Genomic DNA, 13,723 nt, shown 5'->3' with positions numbered 1-13,723 from the left:
ACATGGGGCTCACACTCTTAGTCCCCATTTTACAGATGAGGTAACTGAGGCCCAGAGAAGTGGACTTGCCCGAAGTCACACAGCAGATATGTTGTGGAGACCTGTGCTCTATCCATTAAGCCACACTGCTTCTCCACTGCACATATACTATACTGCACTCTCCCATGCCATTAGTACAGAGTTTTGCATACTGTAAGCACTCAGTAAATAACTAAATGCATTAATCAGTGGTATCTGCTGAGCAAAGAGCCACGTCCCCCAATTTCTTGACATCTTCAGGGCACTTTCCTGGGCAGGCCTTCATCCCCCTTGGCTGTTCCACTGTATGGGAGTGGAGGGGAAGGAGAGAAAAAGCATTCAGCCCCAGTTATCTAAGGGAAGGTGGGACTGGTAAGCTGCAGAAAACTATCTTCACTGTTGATGTGAACTAGCTGAGGCACCTTACTGGGAGAAAACAAACAAGCAGTAGCCCACTTTATGCGGGTGAAGGCCTTTATGTCATCATCAACTTGATCCTCTAAGCTCAAATGATTACAGGGATTTTCAACCAAGACTGGATGGAAGTACTTAACCTCAAGCTGGTCGTGCCAGGACGAATCGTGGAGCAATGCTCTTCCCTGAAGACACTGGCCTCATCCCAGAACGTAGGAGGTCGATAATTCTGGCTTTTAGCCCAGCTCCCGTAAATGACAATACTTGACTCGATAACCTCATTGCTAATGCAACATGGAAAAACAAACAAACAACCTCACGATAGCCAACAAAGGGAGTCTGATGAAAAGAGGACCACAACGACAATGTTATGGCACTAAGATGCATCAGAACCCTTTCTTTTTGACTCCTGACTGTATTGAAAAGACAGCACGCCCATCTAAAGTTCTACTGTGGAAGAAAGATCCAGAAAAAAGGAAGCTCATGACTGCTGAACTTTGATGATTTCTACAAAAGGCTCTCACTACTCCAGCAGTACCTCTTTGTCTTGGAGGGATGATTTTTGTGCATGGACAGTGCAGAAACCTGATTGGTGAGGTAAGCCCCGGTTTCAAAGCTGATCATAAACTGATCAATAGTATTTACTGTAGGTACAAAGATGATAATGCTAATGCTGAGATTTTTATCAGTGTATACAGTTTGACTGATGAGTGCTTTATCGACTGAGGAGTGTGGCCTAGTGAAAAGAGCATGGGCCTGGGACTCATAAGACCTGGGTTTTATTCCCCAGCTCTGTCCCTAGTCTGATATGGGGCCTTGGGCAAGTCATCGGCAATAAGTACAGTGCTCCAGTGCTTAATACACTGCCTCAGGGCCTGTGCTTTATCCACTAAGCCACACTGCTTCCCTATGGACAGTTGTTAAGGATTGTCCAGAGCCAATCATACTTTCTCACTCAGGTCCTATGGTACCAGCAATACCCATTTCCAAGGAACCTGACTAGAATTTCAGGTGTCATTTGAGACTATCAGAAGAATAGGTCTTCTGCCTTTTCTTAGCTGAAGCAGCATGGCCTAGTGGGAAGAGCATGGGCCTGGGAGTCAAGAGGACCAGGGTTCTAATTCTGGTTTGGCCACCTGTCTACAGTGCGATCTTGGGCAAATTACTTATCTTCCCTGTGCCTCAGTTGCCTCATCAGTAAATGGGGATTAAGGCGATGAGCTTCATGTGAGACATGGGCTGTGTCCAATCTGATTATCTTGAACCTACCCCAGTGCTAGTACTTGGCACATAGTAAGCACTTGACAAATATCTTTAAAATAAAGGGACTGCTTCGTTCCTTTGTCCAGTCTTATGCAACTGTTGATTGAGGCACCCACTTATGTGTAAAACCTGTGGGAGTCTTTTAAATTATATCTAATACAGTGAGTGTTACTTATATAATTCAGGTAAGAGATTCATGAGAACTCATGATAAAGGCAAGTAGGGGAAAGTGAAAGATTGTTAAGGAGCCTCTCATTGTTCCCCATCCTTAAGAGAAGAGAGTCTGGCTCAATGTTCTGATACGATCTGTTCTAGCTTAGTTTCCAATTTCTAGATGTGAATAATAAGATAATATCTTACTATAGGAAAGGGCTGCAAAGGAGGGGCCCTGTTATCTTAGTGTGTCTGTTGTTTAGTGGCAACTGCTTACTGCCTTGAAGGGTGAAGGGAATATTATTTGGGAAACAGGGCAGGAATTGGGAACAAGCACACTCTGAGCAAATCATATTGGAGTAGGGAGTGGAGCAAGTCAGACTGTGCTGGGTATTAGGTGGGAGATATGTTCAAATATTGTGGGCAGGGAATGTGTCTGTTTACTGCTGTATTGTACTCTCCCAAGCAATTAGTATAGTGCTCTGCACACAGGAAGTGCTCAATAAATACGACTGAATGAATAACCTGACTTTGGCTCAGTTTGGAGGGGCCAGGTGTGAAGGGAACAGAACAGATGCAGAAAAGAAAAACACAAGTTCGTACTTTCTGCAAATCACGCTTATTCTTGTCTCTCTGGTCATACAAGGGATTAGACAATAAGTTGCTTATTCCATCGCTAGGCTATTTAATATCCTTTTAGAGTATCTGTTTAAAGACAAATGTCTTAAAGAGCTATTCTATTCTACCACATTAAGCAATTTGCTTACTTATAAGGGGCAAAAAAGTAGTATTACAAAAGTTCCACAATCCTGAATAATAAAGTGGCATGTGTTGGTCAAAAATATAAATACATATAAATAAAATATAAACCAGCCTCAATAGATTTGGGGCTTTTTTCCTACTGGTTTCCCATCTTCTGAGCAAAGGTTCTATATCATTAATATATGCCAATCACCTAAGAACAACAAAGAGATCTAGGACGTAACTGCCAAAAGTTACTTGAAAAACAACCATATGGAGTATAACGTATCCATCTGAGCAGGCATGTTCCACCAAATGGTGGCATGTTCTGGTTTCAAATGCTACTTTAAAAGGCCATAAAGTTTGTAAAATGAGAGCGCTCCCTTCTCCAAGTCACTTGCTAGATTTTCTTTGAGGTAGAAGCACATTTGTGTATGCATGGTAACATTAAGGGCCCTATGACAACTTAAGCCAAAAAGCATTGCTGGAAGAAAGGATATGCCATTTTTATAGCACTCAGCTGTGTTTTGTTTTTATGGAAATTCACCATAGCACCAGGAGAACATTTCTGAAAGGCAATGAACTGCTGATGTCATTAGTGACTAAGACAACATCAATAGTGAAACAATTTTCTCCCTCAACCCCCTCATCCTCATCCTCCTCGTCCTCCTCCTCCTCCCTTCAGGTCAGTCTAAGGGCTTTGGGAAGGAATGCTGGGTGTTGAAATCCAATCCTTCATAATAACAATTGTAGTATTTGTTACGCACTTCCTATGTCCAAGGCACTGTACTAAGCACTGGGGTGGATATAAGCAAATAAGGTTGGACTTAGTCCCTGTCCCATGTGGGGTTCACAGTCTCATTCCCCATTTTACAGATGACGCACCTGAGGCCCAGAGAAGTGAAATGACTTGTCTAAGGTCACACGGTAGACAAGTGGTGGAGCTGGGAATAGAACCCATGACCTTCTGACTCCCAGTCCTGTGCTCTATCCACTATGCTTTACTGCTTCTTTATGGTCTGTGGTGCTCTAAACCTAAGACTTCTAAAACAGATAAATTAATACTTGGCTTCAACGATAATCATTTTTGAGTTTCTTTTTCGCCTTCTTTATGGACCCCAACAAAGTATGGTTTTAAGAGAAAATGCGCACAAGTGGGTAGGGCTCTGTCATGAAAGATTTCTAATAAATGAGCAATTAGGACAATTAGGATATTGTGTTCCAAAAATAAAGATATCATATTGGAGTCAATTTACTTTCATTTAGTATTCCTTTCACCTGAAAAGGAACAAAAGCAGCAGTTCCACTTTAACCCTGCAGCTCCCAGAACTATTCAGCAGAAACACTGGGAACAATCTCACAATATTCCAACTCTCTCACAAATGTTCTTAATCTTGAAGGTTGAATGCTTCCCTTGAAATGGATAAAGAAATCAAATCAGCACATGGAAAGTTATCTGATAAATCTGACATTCTGTTGAAAATACTGGTAGTCCCCTAATACTGCTTTTTTAAAATTCCACTTATTATTCTTATTTCTAAATTTAGTCCTGCTGTTTGGTATAACTAAAAGTACACCTTAAAAACAGTTCAAAATGTTAACCATTGTAAACAGGATAAAAATGCAGTCTTTCTCGGGGCTACATTCTACTCAGATATTCTTGTAATATCGGAATCCTGATCTTATATAAAAAACACCTTGCTTCTCTCAGGTCACATACACTTCTGATGAAGTAGCAGTCCAAATAAAATTCCAAGAATACAAATGAACTATTAAAAATTTAGATGTAATCCTTCAAAAATAACCTCATTCTCATTAATAACGGCAAATAGCAAGATAGAGAAGATGTCAGATTCTAATTAACATTCAGTCTGCTACTTTTCATGCATCTTCTCGTATGATTCTCCATAGCTTAATTGGAAAACATTTGTGCCAAACTACAATGTAGTTTCGCAAGTGGAACCATGCATGAGACAATATAAATATAGCTTTTACCTACCCCAAATCCTAGAAGGTGAGTGTATATATGAATGTGGAAGGAACGAGAGCTCGACAGTTCTTGGCTCCTTTTCACTGAATTTTGAAGAATGACTAAAACCTAAATAGGGGTCACAAGAGGTAATCTATCCACTAAACAGAACTAATAAAGACCATATCTTTAATGCTCTCGCTGTGGTATGCTAAAGAGAACCACTTCCCTCTGCTCCCCCTTAAATTCAATTACAGTTCAAAGGAGTTCTTCTACCCTTACAGACAAGCGGAATAGAAAAAAACTGTGGATTTCACAAATACTTTTAAGCCCAAAAAAGCAGTGTTTTCTGCCCCATTACCCCTTTGAAAACCTAATTACAATACCGATACTGTAGGCTAAGAAGAAAAGGAGCAGAGGATTCTGAGAAAATATGAAAAGAGGCAACCTGCTGCTTTGAAACAGGGAGGCCTTTCTTCCCAAAGGATGCCACAGCCTCAAAAAGACGCTTTAAATCTTACCTGATACGAACAGTTTTCCTGATGTACCATATCTCAGTGCATCATACAGAGCAGACCACAAGAGCCAGGAATGTTTAGAGCGGCTGCAGAGCCCAGATTTTCAGCATCTAAAGGAACCCAGAATGCCCTTGCAACGGGGAGGCTTCCCGCAGATTAAAATGGATGCTGTTTCTGCTGATCAACCTGCGCAATGGCACTGCCTTTGCTAGGGAAGGGAAGAGCAAGAGCAGAGCACAGCAGAGCAGAGCAGAGCAGAGTGGCTTTCCTCAGGGAACACGCAAGGGGGCTTAATACCATCTAGCTAGCACTGGGATGGGGGAAGGGAGGTCCACTGGACGCTCGCACAATCAGCCAATTATATTATAAGCACAAAGAGAGGGATCAGTCTGAGGCTAGTGTGACCTTCTGGTGTTTTATAAAGGCAGTTAGCTGATGTGGAAACATTCTAGTCTTCATTAAAGCCAAAAAGGAAAAAGAGAACAATCAATATTGCAGTCGAACATTTCTGACCTCTGTCATTATCCTTTCTATGCCATGCCTAATTCCTTTAAGAGGGCTACTGAAAATATTTTTTAAAGTTTAGATTTGGGAAACAAAAATCCTAATCGTAGTGTTGTATTACGGAAATCTAAATGTTTTTGAATTTACAAAGAGTGTGGTCAGTTTCTTTGGAATTACCTAAGCATCCTCTTTGATTTAACTTTAAACTGTACGGGTTTTCCTTATCAAAATGAGATTTTGTTAAATAAGTACCCATCATTGAATTATCTTTTTTAAATTCTTATCCTTGGCATTTGGAAGATGGTGTTCTGTGGAAATGTGAACAAAATGAGGGTCCTGAAACTCTCAAGGAGGGAACCTTAGAAATTTGCATCACCTGGGCCCCTTTTGGCACGCTAACACACTCTAGGTCCTGTTGAGTCTAAAACACCAATAAAAGGAAATACAAAATGGAACCAGGATGAGCACGCAAGGGATAGAGGAAAAAATATTAAGTAGTGTTTTCTGGCTCAAGATTTTCAGGAAAACATAATTTTTAGAAAGGTAGCGGGTTCTAGTAGAAAAAGCAAAGTACTGGGAGTTTGGAGATGCAGCATGGCTCAGTGGAAGGAGCCTAGGCTTAGGAGTCAGAGGTTGTGGGTTCTAATCCTGGCTCCACCACATGTCAGCTATGTGACTTTGGGCAAGTCACTTTGCTTCAGTTACCTCATCTATAAAATGGGGATTAAGACTGTGAGCCCCACATGGGACAACCTGATTACCTCGTATCTACCCCAGTGCTTAGAACAGTGCTTGCCACATAGTAAGCACACAATAAATGCCACCATTATTATTATTATTCAGAACCTGCTTGATACTCCCAGCTCCACCTCTTGTCTGCTGTGTGACCACAGGCAAGTCAATCAATGGCACTTCTTAAGTGTTTACTCTGTGCAGAGCACTGTATTAAGCACTTTGGAGAGTATGATGGAGTAAGAGTCACTTAAAACTTTATTGCACCTCAATTTTTTGCCTTCTAAATGGGGATAACAATTCCTGTTATTCCTTTCTCACACTATGAGCTCTGTATGGGTCAAGGACTGTGTCCAAACTAACTCATACCTACCCTAGGACTTAGCATAATGCTTAGCACACAGAGAGTGCTTAATAAAGTGAACCATTATTATTATGATATATCAAAAGGATGCAAAGGGGCGGTGAAAGGAGAAAGGGCGATTCTGAAGAAAAGAAGAAACACTTTAATTCTTCAGATGCTTTCATTTTCTGGCCTTAGTCAAAACCAGAGAAGGCTCCTTCTCTCATAAATATTAAATGAACACGTGGCTTCTGATGCACATCACAGATGTGCGGTCGGTGGGCAAACTTCCTTGAGCCTTGGATCACAATCCTGTGGGAGCTGAGGTAGGGTAGCTCACATATCACACTTCTCATGGTACTGGCATAATTCATAATGAAAGATGTCCTCAGTTTATAGTTAGGGGCAGGCCCAAGCAAGCATACATGTAATTCATTCATTCAATTGTATTTATTGAATGCTTACTGTTTGCAGAGCACTGCACTAAGTGTTTGGGATAATATCGGTACTTGTTAAGTGCTTATTATGTGCCAAGCACTATTCTAAACACTGAGAGAGGTGCAAGTTAATTAGATTGGACACAGTCCCTGTCCCTCATGGGGCTCACATTCTTAATCCCCATTTTACAGATGAGGTAGCTGAAGCCCAGAGAAGTAAACTGACTTACCCAAAGTCAAACAGCAGACAAGAGACGGGTCAGGATTAGAACACTCAGGTCCTTTTGACTCCTAGGCCCATCTCTATCCACTAAGCCACATAAAATCAAGCACAGTGGTACTGATTATCATCGGACACACTTTCAAAGGTTAGCCAGTGGAACTATGGAAGTTTGGAGGAGAACTATGGATGACACAATCATCCTTCCCGTCTCAGAAGTCCACAACTTTGGTGTCATCCTTGACTCCGCTCATTCAACCCACATATCCAAACCATCACCAAATCCTGTCAGTCTCACCTTCACAACGTCGCCAAGATCCGCCCTTTCCTCTCCAATCAAACCACTACCACATTAGTGCAATCACTCATCCTATTCCGACTGGATTACTGCATCAGCCTCCTTTCTGTCCTGACAAATTCCTGCCTCTCCCCACTTCAGTCCCCACTTCATTCTGCTGCCCGGACTATCTTTCTACAGAAACGTTCAGTGCATGTCACCTCCCTCTACCTTTGTACAAACAAAAACGCCTCACTATTGGCTTTAAAGCTCACCATCACCTTGCCCTCTCCTACTTCACTTCCCTTCTCTCCTTCTACATCCCATCTGCACATTCTGCTCCTCTGGTGCTAACCTTCTCACTGTGCCTCAATCTTGCCTGACTCACCACTGACCACTGTCCCTCGTCTTCCCTCTGGCCTCGAATGTCCTCCCCCTCCTCAAATCTGCCAATCACTCTCCCCACCTTCAAAGCCCTACTGAAGGTGCACCTCATCCAGGAGGCCTTCCCAGACTAAGCCCCACTTTTCCTCAGCTCCCACTCCCTCCACGTCACCCTGACTCACTCCCTTTGCTCTTCCCCCCTCTCCCCGCCCCATGGTATTTATGCATATACCTAAAATTCTATTTATTTATACTGATGCCTGTTTAACTGTATTGATGTTTGTCTTACCCCCCCCACTCCCCTCCCCCCCCCCCGCACTTCCCACCCCTGGAATGTGAGCCCACTGCGGGCAGGGATTGTCTCTATTTGCTGAATTGTACTTTCCCAGCTCTCAGTACAGTCCTCTGCACACAGTAAGGGCTCAATAAATATGACTGAACTATAGTTCTACAGCATTAAATTTCAAGCTAGTCCAAGAAAACGCTGGCAAGGAAAAATGCCCATTTTGTAAAAGTCTTTAAATTCAATTGAATGCAGAAGAGGAAATTTTAACATACTAATGCAACAGCCCTACACAAGGTCAGCTCAAAACTCACTCAGGCTAATGTGCTTTCAATGCTGAGGCTTAAGTCCCAATGCCAACATACCCCAAACCCTCTAAGTTACTTGGGGCATAACACACAAACACCTGATAACACTTGTCATGTGTCATTAGAAACAGCCTCAGCCTTTCCCACTCATCACCGGCTGCTGTTCTAAGAATAGTGGCAGTGACTCAGAATCTGTTTTGCAAAGAAGAGATTTATGACAATTTATCCTAAATCTTGTCAAACACATAGAAAGGTGTAAATGAGCCAAAAGAAGACTACATCACACAGTCCGTTTCACCCTTCCTTTTATAGTCATCCAGCTAAAAAGAGTGTGCTGTAATTCAAGTTCTCATTTGCCGTGGAGAAAATTTTAAACCAGCTGTTAGAAGAATACTTGGGCAGAATTACTCACTGACTTAAACAAGAGGAACTCATTTTAGTTTAGTTGTGTTTTCTCTTAGACAGGAGTAATGACCATCTTACAATACGGATACCCTGGGCACATGAACTTTTTGGACTGAAGAATCACCCAGCACATGTCCCTCCAACTCTGACCTTATGACCTAGAGTCACAGATAAGTTATCTTATCTTCCCGCAATTCCATTACCGGGCCTTTCCTGCCTCTCTTTTCCACTCCCCAAATTTGCCTGACCCCTTACCTATCTCCCCAGTTCCACTTTTGCATTTTTTAGTTTAGACCAGCCCAGACTCTCTCCCAACACCCCATTCCCAATATCCTCTCCAGACTGACCCAACCCCATAACCAACCCATCTTTTTTATGTTTTTATACTTAATGTTCAATTTAGCATTACTAGCCACCACCACCATTACCCTTCCCTACACCTTTCAATTTTCCTGGATTATAATGCCATTTTCCTGCTTTGGTCAAAGTCACAGGGATAAGAACAAGGTCAGACTATAAACTCATTGCAGGCAGGAAACATGTTTACCAACTCTGTTACAGTGTACTCTCCCAAGCACTTAGTACAGTGCTCTGCACACAGTAAGGGCTCAATAAATACGATTGATTGGGCCTGGATGGTGGGGAAGCAGCCATCCCTAACCCAAGCCTCCATCATAACTTCCAGTCTGGCCCATCCCTAGAGCTACGACCAAGGAAGAACAGCAGAGGGTTGTAAACCGGGAAGTTCAGGGTGTGGGCTGGGAGGGAACAAGAAAATCACTGGGAACAGGATGGTGGGGGCAGATCTACTAAACTCATCTCTACAATTCAGCTGTCCCCTCGGGATTGGGTCTAGATTGGATCATAACTACTTACATGTGCATCTATGGGAAAATGTACTCCCTAATGCAACCTCATCTGTGGGGCTCATCTGTGTACTGGAAAGTGTTCTTCCCCAGGGACCTCACTTCCAAGTCTGCTTAATTCTAGTTGTGATTCTTGTAAGGGAAGGCACCAGGAAAGTGATGGAGGATTCTGGAAAGCGGTTTACTGCTTGAGACGCTAGTATGAAATGGCATGAGTCAAGACAAGCCAGCAGTACCAAGACATAACACAGAATAGATAGACTTTTCTCAGCCAGGGCCCGAAGCCAGGCAAGATATTTGCTTATCAGCTTTAGGGGAAGAGGCCCCAGTTTGACTTCAATCCAAGGGTTTGGCAGGTTCCCTCCAAAACAGGAGAAACAGGAAGAGACAATGGTAAATTAACTGAAAGGCCATGAGGGGCCAAAATGTGATAAAAGCATATAATAGAGAAGACCATGGCCTAGTGGATAGAGTAGGGAGTCAGAAGGACCTGGGTTCTAATTCCGGCTCTGCCACTTTGTCTGCTTTGTGATCTTGGGCAAGTCACTTCATTTCTCTGGGCCTCAGTTACCTCATCTATAAAATGGGGGTTAAAACCATGAGCCCCATTTGAGACAGGACTGTATCTCAACCCTACTTGCTTGTATCCACTCCAGCTCTTAGTACAGTGGCTGGCACATAGTACGTGCTTAACAAATACCACAATTATCACTATTATAATAATTATTGATATTATTATTATTATTGTCAATTTACAGATAATCCACAATGAGGACACTAGGAGAAGTCTTGCTCCCAGGTTTGGACCTGGGGTCCGGTTACAAACTGGAAAGATTCCTCTCCCTGGTTCAATCCATATAGTCAAGGCTTTGCTAAATCCTGTCAGTTCTACCTTCATAACATCACTAAAGTCCACCCCTTCCCCTCCATTCAAACTGTCACCACATTAATGCAAGCACTTATCCTATCCCGCCTTGATTATTGTATCAGCCTCCCTGTCTCCTGTCTCTCCCCACTCCAGTCCATACTCCATTCTGCTGCCTGGATCATTTTCCTTCAAACACGTTCAGACCATGTTTCTCCACTTCTCAAGAAATTCCAGTGGTTGTCCATCCACCTCTGCATCAAATAAAAACTCACCATTGCCTTTAATGCACACAATCACCTTGCCCCCTCCTAACTCACCTCGCTACTCTCCTACTACAACTCGGCCTGCACACTTTGTTCCAAAGCTAACCTCCTCACTGTACCTCAATCTCATCTATCTCACCGACCTGTCGCCCACATCCTAGCTCTGGTCTGGAATGCCCTCCCTCCTCATATCGGACAGATAAATGCTCTCCCCCACTTCAGAGCCTTATTGAAGGCACATCTCCAATAAGCCTTCCCTGACTAAGCCCTCTTCTCCTCTTCTCCCACTCCCTCCTGCGTCACCCTGATTTGCTCCCTTCATTCATCCTCTTTCCCATCCCCATAGCACATATGTATATATCTGTAATTTCTTTATTTATTTGTATTAATGTCTGTCTCCCCCTCTAGACTTTGAGCTCATTGTGGGCAGGGAATGTGTCTGTTTGTTGCTATATTCTACTCTCCCAAGTGCTTAGTAGAGTGCTTTTCACACAGTAAGCACTCAATACATTTGACTGACCGCATGGATGAATTTCCCCAGTCGCTAGTAGTTGAATCCATGGCTCTCTGGAAAGACCCACCAACAGAGGTGCACTGTACTCTCCCAACTGCTTAGTGTGCTCTGCACACACAGTAAGAGCTCAATAAATACCACTGACTGATTGATTCGACTGCCTGAAGGAAAATCTAATTGAAGCAGGCCATAAAGAAAGCTGGTGGAAATGCAATTGAGGCATCAGGTGTAAACAACCCACTCCAATAATTTGGAGAGAAATGGCAGCAGTGAAATGGGTGATAGTTGGAAGGGCTGTCAGATAAGGGGAGGGGGAGAGAGGAGATTTCTTTATAATGGGAGGGGAGGCTTGAGCAGCTTGATGGCCGAAGGGAAACTGTCAGAAAATGAAAGCTTGAACAGAGCTGTGAGGGAGGGGACTGAGAGGGGGAACAGATGGTGAATGGGGATAAGGTCAGAGACACAGTTGGAGAAGTGAAATTAAGGAGCACAAAGAACAGACAGGAAACCTTCTTGAGAAACAGCAGGAAATCAGGAGAACAATGAAAAGATGGCAGTGGTAGGTAATAGGAAGCCAATACCATTGGCCGTACAGCACTCAAACACCTAGCCCATTCTTAACTTACCTCACTGATTTCCTACTACAGATCTCTTGCCCAGTGCTGCTTCTGGCCTGAAACTCCCTCCTCCTTCCTATTTAACAGACCCATCACTCTCTCCTCCACCAAAGCCTTATTAAAATCACATCCCTTTCAAGTGGCCTTCTCTAAGCTCTCTTTTCTCCTACTCACTGTCCCTCTGTATCCACCCCAGCAATTGGATTTGTACCCTATATTTACCCCATCCTCAATCCCACAGCACTTATGTACATATCTGTAATTTATTTTGTCTGTCTCACTTCTAGACTCTAAGTTCCTTGTGGGCAGGGAATGGGTCTACCAACTCTGTTATAGCGTATTCTCCCAGGCGCTTAGTGCAGTCTTCTGCACTCAGTAAGTGCTCAAATGACTGACCGATTAAAGAGGAAATAGGGGCAGTCTGGGTTGGTCATCAGGGATCTGGGAGGGAGGTATTGGGGGAACTAAGAGCTTCAGGAGGGAGTTGAAGGTTTGGAAAAGTTGGTGGGGATCGTGACCCTGGGAGGCACTGAAGGAAGAATGGAAGAGTTGCATATAGCAAGAGAGAGCTCAATTACAAGTGGATAGAGCCAGAGACTGGGACTCAGAAGGACCTGGGTTCTAATACCGGCTCTGCCACTTATCTGCTGTGTGAACTTGGACCATTGACTTAACTCCTCTGTGCCTCAGTTATCTCATCTGTAAAATGGGGATTAAGACTGGGACCCCCACATGAGACAAGGACTGTGTCCAATCCAACTGGCTTGTATCCATCCCAGCACTTAGAACAGTGCCTAACACACAGTAAGCACTTAACAAATACCACAATTATTATTATTAATTATTATGATTAGTACAAAAGTCAGTCAGTCAATTGTACTTACTGAGCACTTACTGTGTGCAGATCACTCTACTAAACACTTGAAAGAGTACACTAGAATGATAACAAGTGAGAGCCAATTTGTAATTGCAAAAATTAGACCAGTGCCTGGATTTCCAAAAATTACATTGATTCAGGACAGCATGAGGCAAACTATGGGTGGGATCCACAACCACCAGTTTTCATGCACATGAATCAAGTCCGAATTGCACTATCAAGGGCCTTTTCAATAAAAATGCCACTGGATGTTTGAGGAAAGGCAAGAGAAGGTGTTTTTCCAACGATATCAAAATCACTGTATTCTACTTTATACTCTCTTTGCTCTACAATTAATCGGTGGTATTTACTGTGTGCAGAGCACTGTTCCTAGTGCTTGGGAGAGTACAATAATACCTAATTGATAGACACATTTCCTTCCCACAAATAGCTTACAAGGAGGGAAAAGGCATAATAAATTACAGATATGTATGAGTGTTGTAGGTATGACGATGGAGTGAAAATCAAGTGATTAAAGAGTACAGATGCAAGTGGAAGGTTGAGACAGAAGGGGGGGGTAGGAGAAATGAGGGCTTAGTCAAGGAAGGGCTCTTGGAGGAGTTGTGATTTTAATAGGGCTAAGGGTGGGGAAAGTGGTGGCTTTTCATATTTGAAGGGGGAAGGAGTTCCAGGACAGAGAGAGGATATGGGCAAGGGGCTGGCAGTGAGACAGAAAATATTGAAGTACAGTGAGTAGGCTGGTATAAGAG

At 43.0% G+C, this 13,723-nt stretch overlaps 1 protein-coding gene across 1 annotated transcript in view; it reads right to left on the bottom strand.

Annotated features, from left to right (window-relative positions):
• The window catches only part of LOC100075826 (IQCJ-SCHIP1 readthrough transcript protein), a 759,724-nt gene that overhangs the window by 67,316 nt on the left and 678,685 nt on the right, over positions 1 to 13,723 (bottom strand).

This window comes from Ornithorhynchus anatinus, chromosome 1, assembly GCF_004115215.2.
Source record: "Ornithorhynchus anatinus isolate Pmale09 chromosome 1, mOrnAna1.pri.v4, whole genome shotgun sequence".
In the NCBI taxonomy this organism is placed as follows: domain Eukaryota; kingdom Metazoa; phylum Chordata; class Mammalia; order Monotremata; family Ornithorhynchidae; genus Ornithorhynchus; species Ornithorhynchus anatinus.
This window is presented reverse-complemented; position numbering and strand designations above follow the sequence as displayed.